Raw genomic sequence first — 9492 nt, 5'->3', positions numbered from 1 at the left:
TCTCTCTGTGTCTCTCTGTTTGACTCTCTTTCTGTCTCTATCTTTCTCTGTTTGACTCTCTTTCTGTCTCTGTCTCTCTCTCTCTCTGTCTCTTTTTCTGTCTCTTTCTCTCTCTCTCTCTCTCTCTCTCTCTCTCTCTCTCTCTCTCTCTCTCTCTCTCTGTGTGTGTGCTTCTGCTTGTATATTGATTAGAAAAAGAGTATTTTATTTCAAAATAAGACCAAGGTTACTTCGCCTACATCCAAATTTGATCTCTAATGGCAGAGAGAAAAAGATAAAACAGATTTTCAGTTGATTAAGAAATGAATTGTATATTATGTTGACAGAATCAAACACTCAGTCATCCGTGGTTCTCACATGTAAATAATCAGGAATGCTTTTCCTTGAGATGTGGCTGAGCTACACATCACATGCAGATCACTTAGTCAGAACTGTAACATGTTCCTCTGTGTTTATGAGATTACTACTGGAACATTTCTACTTGGAGCAATGCAACTTGGGAGCACTTCTGATGTGTGACAAAATACTCTTTTCTATGAAAATACTGAGTCCTGTCAAGTGATTGACATTGTATCTCATTTTCTGTCTCTACTGTCATGTTTTTTTTTTCTTCATAGTGCTTTCATTTCCTTTGTAGATGATATAATGTCTAAGGTTACTTTATTTTTGAATAACTATTTATCTAAATGTAAAGTAAAGAACAAATGAATGGGAATAACTTGTGTTACAAAATGAAGATTCTTGACTCTACCAAAAAGCACCATCATTTAACTATCTATAATATCTCTTTCTTATAACTTGCATGACATATTTTTATCAGTGTGAAACCCTAGGCATTGCTTGCTTGTGCCCTAGCCCTCAATATGTATAGAGAAAAAAAAATCACTAACTTCATAGAAAAGAGAAAGTTATATATATATATATATATATATATATATATATATATATATATATATATATATTAAACTCATTTCACCTGTCTGCAGTTTCCATTCTTTCTTTCTTTTTTTATTAGATATTTTCTTAATTTACATTCAAATGCTATCCCGAAAGTTCCCTATACCTTCCCCCCACCCTGCTCCCCTACCCACCCACTCCCACTTCTTGGCCCTGGCATTCCCCTGTACTGGGGCATATAAAGTTTACAAGATCTAGGGGTCTCTCTTCCCAGTGATGGCCGACTAGGCCATCTTCTGAAACATATGCAGCTACAGACACGAGCTCCGGGGATACTGGTTAGTTCATATTGTTGGTCCACCTATAGGGTTGCAGACCCCTTCAGCTCCTTGGGTACTTTCCTTAGTTCCTCCATTGGGGGCCCTCTGTTCCATCCTATAGATGACTGTGAGCATCCACTTCTGTATTTGCCAGGCACTGGTAAAGCTTCACACGAGACAGCTATATCAGGGTCCTTTCAGCAAAATCTTCCTGGCATATGCAATAGTTTCTGGGTTTGGTGCCTGATTATGGGATGGATCCCCAAGTGGGGTAGTCTCTGGATGGTCCATCCTTTCATCTTAGCTCCAAACTTTGTCTCTGTAACTTCTTCCATTCTGTAGCTCATAGTAACATTTATTCTCCAAACTGCCAATCATAGCTTTCTCTCACCTGATCCCCATTTTCCTTGTTTAGGGGAAAATGCAACATTTATGGACACCTGCTTGCTTCCCATTTGTTTCTTCTGATGATGTGTGCAGACAAACCCTAACATTAAACATTTCTTAGGAGTGAATCCAAGTACTTGCTACATATTAAAATCAACTGGCAACATTGTAAAAATAACTGATGTCTGAGCATGACTCCCTCAGATAACAATTAAATTGTTCTGGGATGGAGCCCAGACAAAACTGTCTATTTATTTATTTAATTTCCTTGTCTTTAACCCCAGTTGATTATAATAGGGAAATCAGCTTTAAAATGGGAGAATACTTGTTAGCAAAATAGTTAGCAATTTTGTCAAGAACTCAGATTTTAGGTTCATTACGATTTTGAGCATCAGGACTATGATATAATTATGTGGGGGTTAAGTCATTATATATACATGTAGCATTGCACATACACAAATATGGTAATTTTGGAAAGAATAACAACACCTCTCAGTTTAAAAGTCTTGTTTTCAAGCCGCTGTTATATCTGTTTTCACAATTTATTGCCTAAGGGTTGCAGATGGCAGAGAACTACTTAGAAGAGACACCCTGTTGTGAAAAACACATTACAGAACAATTAATATCCAGGGGAGTTCTTTCTTTTGTGCCCTCTTGGCTATCAGTTGAAAAACATGTCCTGACTTCATGGAGGTTAACCAACCTTATAAATTCAGTGTTCTGGAAAGTCCGTGAATATATGTACATTTTTAATTGATTTCATCCCAGTAATATAATTGTGATAAAAATATTCAGAAATAAGAGTTTCAGGTGCTAGAGGAAAACAATTATGATCACTGTTTGTATTCAAATACTCATTTCAGAACCCCATTATAGCTCTTTTTTTTCTATATCAGATAAGAATGCTTTTTAAAGAAAATATTTATAAATTTGTTTGGCTGCTTTGTCAGCATATAAGCAATGACCATAATGGAATTCTCCCTTGCTTGTATCTGTTAGTTAATTTTTACATTATTGTAGCAAAATAGCAGATAGAAGCAACTTAAAGAAGGAATGATTTGTTCGAATCACAGCTTCAGGGCATTTAAATCCCTAGTTGTTTGCACTTATGGGATTGAGCACCACTTCAAAGCTGTGAGTAACATGTGGTAGAAATATTTCTTTACTTTTCCGCCAAAGAGAAATCAGAGAGTGAGACAGGAAGTAGATAGAGAGGATTTATTTCCCAGTACCCACTATCCTCAGTTACTTCCTTGTCTAGACCTTCCTCCCCAATATTCTACAATATTCCCAAACAGATGTTTTATATGAATTTTATTGCACTGATTTTGGTAATTTTTATACATTCAAGCAAGCATATAAATGCCCCAATTTTCTAGCATCATTTAATTTAAGTGTTTGAGTCCCAGTTAAAATGACTCTTATCAAAAATAAAATAAAATAACAAGGACAGCTGAGGCTATGTGGGAGCTTAAACTAGTAAAGCCACTTTGAAGATTGGAGATTTTTTAAAAGCCAAAATTACCATGTTAGCCAGATGCCTCACTTTGGGATATACAGCAAAAAGAAAAGAACTGAACTTATCTGAGTTTCCTGGATACCCTTTCTACTGTGACACATAATAGCAAATATAGGCATTTAACCAAGGTGTCTATTCCTCTGGAAATATTTGAAAAGTATAATGTACTTTACATGCAATCCCATATCATTCAGTCAAAGAATGTAGGGTCCTATCTTTTGCTATGAAATAAACAGAAATTTTATGGCATGAATTAAAATAAGCCAGATGAGGATGAAGAAGTATTTTGCATAATCAAATATTTGCAAGCAAAAAGGTTAACCCAAGTGTGAAACACTGATTAATGGAGTTTAGAAATCGTTAAACAATGGTAGATCGAGATAGACTGAATTTTAGTAGTGAGCATTGTATGCAGGTGTCAAAATTCCATATTCACTCAAATTAATAAGTGCAACTAATATGTGTCAAGAGAACATAAGATGCAACAAATAAAAGTAAACTTAAGAAAATACAGAAACAAAGAGAGGTTCTAAGAAAAGTAAGAAAAAATACCATACATCAAAGAGAGTATTTTAATTTATTTAATGATTGGTTTTGAAATTGTGTTTCAGCAGAATCTAAGATTTGAGCTTTAACAGATTTTCTGGTATGCTACTATTTATCAGTAAAACTGGGAAAATATTCTTTAAGTTACTCTGTGTGTTTGTGTGTGTGTGTGTGTGTGTGTGTGTGTATGTGTGTGTGTTTGTGTACATGTGTGTCTGTCTGTCTCTGTCTTCCTCCCTCTCCCTCCTCTCTCTCTGTATCTGTCTCTGCCTCTATCTCTGTCTGTCTCTTCTTCCCTCCTCTCTCTCTCTCTCTCTCTCTCTCTCTCTCTCTCTCTCTCTCTCTCTCNCTCTCTCTCTCTCTCTCCCTCTCTCTTTCTTCTTTCTTTATTACTTACTTTTTTCTAGGCTTTTAGCCAGGAAATATCAGGACACCTCTCATAATACAAGATTATAGGTACACTCAGCCACTCCTAGCTTTGCCTGTGTGTGTGTGTGTTTTAATCACTAGCACATATAAACTAAGGTCTTCATGCTTGTGTATCCAAGACACTTACCTACTGAGCCCTCCCTTATGATTCCTATACTACTTGTTTAATGAGTCATAATTTAATTTTGTCTTTATTTTATTTATCTTTCTGTTTTCTTTACCTGACTTATGAATACTAACAGATATTTTTTGCTCACATCCATAGCTTAACTTTTTTTTTTATATCCCTCCCCTTATCTGCCTGAGATGAAAGTCAAGATTAGGAAGGAAAGAGTTTGTAATTCTTCTAATTCAACCAAATGTAAAGGGGATTCTATCTGTATTGTACAGATATCTGGCCTTGAGATATTACAGCATGAAGAATTAGAGAATAAATACTATATGAAATATAGATCTCTAGTAAAATCCTCACTTTTAATTATTTTATTAAACATGGGTTATAATTTAAAATATAAGTAAGTTCAGATGTGAACTTTTGTGATAATGTTTTGTGACAAATAAAACTGATTATTTTCAATATAAAAACACTAAAAGAAGCCATATCACTATATAGGTCTTTAACACATCATGTGACTTAAGGCTAACTGGTATTTATTGAAGATTAATAAAATAGAAAGACAGACACTTTAAAATAATTTAAGAAACAATATATTCAAGAATATTAATGAGGGTATATTAAAATGGGATATTTTCTAAAGCCTGCTGTTTGATTTTCCCTTATTCATAGTAATTAATTCATTTTTTTCCATTTCAATGTCACATTGAAGCTATTTAAGAAACTAACAGATACTTTTACATAATGGCACTTTATTGAACTAATACCAGTACTGCTCAAAAATCAGTATGTAATCAACAATCCATTGACAAGAGAATTAAAAATTACATTTGTGAGGAAAATTGAAATTACTTAGATATTTCCATGGAGATTGTGATATTTAATATACTTCTTTTTGCAAAATGATCATTCAGATACATGTATACAGCATTATCATTACATAAATTGAGGCTAATCATTACAGATAAGCTTATTTGGAAGATAGGATGCTAGAAGAAGACTGTAGATGAGTAGAACTTTGTTTTTACTAGTTCAACATGAAATATGTTAAAATTCATCTACAAAATCTTGACCAATGTTTTGGTAATTTAAATAGGTTGACTCGAGTGTTTCAAGCTTTCTGTAGTGCACCTGAGTATGTCTTAGAAGAAATGGAAGAAAAGTAGAATAGCTTCCATGAAAAATAGTATTTTTTCTTATTTTCTTTCAGTTTCACTTACTTGTATTTTATTGGAAATATTTTTCTTATAAGATATCCTGTTTAGTTATCTATCCCTGTCCTCTGTTCTTCCCATTTTCACTTCATATTCAAAACTATGCATATCCACCCCCTTTCTATCTCTCATTAGAAAAACAATAGGCCTCTAAAGGACAATAACCGAATAACATTTAATAATATAAAACAAAAGCAAGCAATCATAGGAATCATAGGAAAGAATCTAAGAAATGACACAAAAATCAGTAATAGACGAAGATACTCACTTTTCTTATACTTAATAACATAAAGACATAAAACCTGAAGCTACAATATATCTGCCATGAACCTGTATGCTTAGATAGAAAGATAGATAGATAGATAGATAGATAGATAGATAGATAGATAGATAGATAGATTATACCTAGCTAACTAGATGATAGAGAGATAGTAAATAAAAATATACATTATTTTAAATTACAAATAAAAGCCCTGACACAACGTTATGTTACAAAAAACTTCCAAAGATTCCACAGGACTATTTTTTGTTAGAAATTTATTGCTGGACATGTAGGCTACCCTTGAAAGTATTTTTCCTAGTGATACACTCTTGGATGAAAATAATTTTTTATGTGCAAGTTGAAATCAACTGGATATATATATATATATATATATATATATATATATATCTTCTGGACTAGGGATCAGGGCACTGATCCATTTCTCTTTTTAGAACTAGGATCCTGCTGGGCAGTGGTGACACATGCGTTTAGTTCCAGCACTTGGGAGGCAGAAGCAAGGGAATTTCTGAGTTCGAGGCCAGCCTGGTCTACAGAATGAGTTCCAGGATAGCCAGGGCTACACATGGAAACCCTGTCTCAAAAAAAACTGAAACTGAAACTGAAACTGACACTGAAACTGAAACTGAAACTGAAACTAAAACTAAAACCAAAACTAAAACTAACTACATAAATAAAATAATTTTAAAAAAAAAGAACTAGGATTCTATCTAGTGCAGATCTATGGCGGTACTTTGAAATTATACATGCAGTGATTATATAGATTTAGAGGTTCTTAATTCCTTGATGCCTGCCATCTCCTCTGGTGATGCAATATTTCTCTTTTACTCTTTCTATCTCTCCTTCCACAGGGTTCTCTGAGCCATAAGGGGAGTGATTTGATTGAGAAATCCTGATGTGTGGCCGTGTGTTTTAAGTCTTTCACTTACTATATGCATACAGTATGGATGTGGGTCTCTGTTTCCCATCTGCTCCAGGAAAAAGCTTCTCTAAAAGTGGCTGAACAAGGCCCTGGTCTATGAGTATAAGACAATGCTACTAGGTGTCTATTTAATTCCCCCATGCTTCCTACTCAGGGATTTCATCTCTATGAGCTAGCGGGTTTGGTACAGGAAAGTACTCTTCTTGCTACCAAAATAGAAACAGAAACAACAATGCAGCTATAAATCCTTCAGTCTACTATGGTTCACTTCCTGCAAGGTATGTGAATATTACTAAGTTTGTAGAAGTAACTAACCAATATCTGGTTTAATTTAAGCTACTCTTCCCAAGATGGAACCCATACCTGATGATGCTTGGGTGACCATGAACCTGAGACTAGATCTCCCAAAGACCTATGGTAAAATCAAATACCAGAGTTCTTCTAAAATAATGCTGCAATAAAATGACACTTCCAGATTTATTTAATAAATACAGAAAGGGGTATGGAAATGTGAACTCTAGTCTTCTAAAAGTTGAGGGATAAAAATGCTCTAAGCTATAAAAAATATTGATCAGTTCAGGGCTTCTATATCTGTATAAATAGAAGTCTCAGGTAATTGTGAACAGCAAAAGAATTATACTATTTTAACTGAAGTTGCTTTCATATTGGAGAACATGTATCAAATTAGAATTTCTGAGAACTTAATGCTATTGGGAGTTCATTGAAAGACATGATCCAACTATCTAGAAGGTGAATGTATCATTATCTAAGAATACAAATCTATTCTGATTCGCATAAAATAGTTTTTATGCAATAAATTCTTTTTCATGATGAATTATATTTTCCAGGTAAAATGAAGTTGTCTTAGGAATCCTCAAATATTCTTTCACAGAAAAAGGCATGCATGTCTTCCCGTCACCTTAAGTAGCCACTACTCTAACTAATTAGTTGTTTCATAAAGCAGCTTTCCATCTGACATTACTCAGCTTGAGGATGTGAGGTACTCTCTCTGCTACCCCCATGAATAAAAACATCCTGCACTTCAGAAATAATAAAAATAAGAACAATTTGTTCTTGTTGTGTCAAAAAAAATCAATTGTGTTTGCATGCTTTTAAAATAAAGTTTAGATTTTTGAAAATATAAAATTATTTTCATTTTAGTGACATATTTATCCCACAGTACCAATGTAATTACTTGTGAGTCCCTATGAAATCCAAAAAAAAAAATTGTTTTCTTGTTTAACTGGGTTTTATTTGTAATACTTTCATAGACCCAAATCTTAATCGACATTGTGCTAAAATAATTCTTTTTGTCTAATAGAACTTGTTAAATCATGTTTCTGAAAGCTAAGAAAAATTATCACATACAAAATTTATAAAAATAGCCAGGTGAAGGTCAATCACTTCACTACATAAAATAGGAACCTGAAGAGGAGACACCCCAGCTTAAAGCAAGCAATAAGTAAGTAGCAAATGAGAATACCAAATAAATATTCAGAAACTTTAATTGCATACATTTATAACCACCAATATGTGCAACTTAAGAGTAAGTGCTTATAGTCCAGCAAACTGAATATTTCTACACATATTGTGGTAAAGATCAAGCACTCTGTGTTTAGAATGTCAGGAAAATCAATTTCACATTTGTTAAAAAGCTTTATTCCAGGTAGAGAGGTTAGCTTCTGCTGAAATCTTCCCTGAGGTATTTGGAGAACAAAGCCCAGATAAATTTTAAGGTTTGAGATTATATTTTAACTATATCATTTTCCCCTGCCAGACCTTCCTAAAAACTCTCCCATCTATCCTTTCTTCTTTTTGAAATTTGCCTTTTTTCTTTAACTGTTTACATATATATATATATATATATATATCCTAAATACATATACAATATCTATATATCCAGATATTTATAAATGTCTATTTACATATATATAGATTTAATATTATATATGAATATATATGAGTGTTTGTGTTTTTATGTGTATAAAGAGATAAATACAAAGCTGAAAACATACAAACAAGTAATGAGAGAAAAAGTCAAGATTTTTAAATATGTCTTGCCCTTCCGGTCCTGCAAGCACCAGGGTAGCTAGGGCGCTGAGTCGGCTGACCCCCTCCAGCTACCCACAAGACCCACCACAGGATCTTAAGGACTCTGGTAAGTGGAACACAGCTGCTGCTCCAATCCAATCGCACGGGACCTGAGACTGCATTAATTAGGGAAGCAGAAAACCCAGCATGATCAGGGGCACAAGTCCCTTCCAGTCCACGCCAGCACAGGGGTACCTTGGGTGTGGGGTCTGAGGACACCCATAAGTTATACACAGGTTCCTCCACAGGATCTTAAGACCTCTGTGAGTGGATCATAACGCTGCCAGGAGGCAGGTTTGAACACCAGATATCTGGGCACCTTCCCTGCAAGAGGAGAGCCTACCTGCAGAGAGTACTTTGAACACTGAAACTCATGAGAGAGCTAGTCTCCCAGGTCTACGGATAGAGGCTAACATAAACAACTGAGGAACAAGATCTAACTAAGACAACTACAATAACTACCTCCAGAGATCACCAGATGGCGAAGGGCAAATGTAAGAATCTTACTAACAGAAACCAAGACCACTCACCATCATCAGAAGGCTGCACTCCCACCCCACCCAAACACACCCAAAAAACTAGGCCCAGATTTAAAAGCATATCTCATGATGATGGTAGAAGACATCAAGAAGAACTTTAATAACTCACTTAAAGAAATACAGGAGAACACTGCTAAACAGGTAGGTAGAAGACCTTAAAGAGGAAGCACAAAAATCCCTTAAAGTATTGCAAGAAAACACGACCAAACAGGTGATGGAATTGAATAAAACCA

This window comes from Mus caroli, chromosome 6 (assembly GCF_900094665.2).
Source record: "Mus caroli chromosome 6, CAROLI_EIJ_v1.1, whole genome shotgun sequence".
NCBI lineage: Eukaryota > Metazoa > Chordata > Mammalia > Rodentia > Muridae > Mus > Mus caroli.
The sequence above is the reverse complement of the archived record's forward strand: the minus strand, read 5'-3'. Positions refer to the sequence as shown.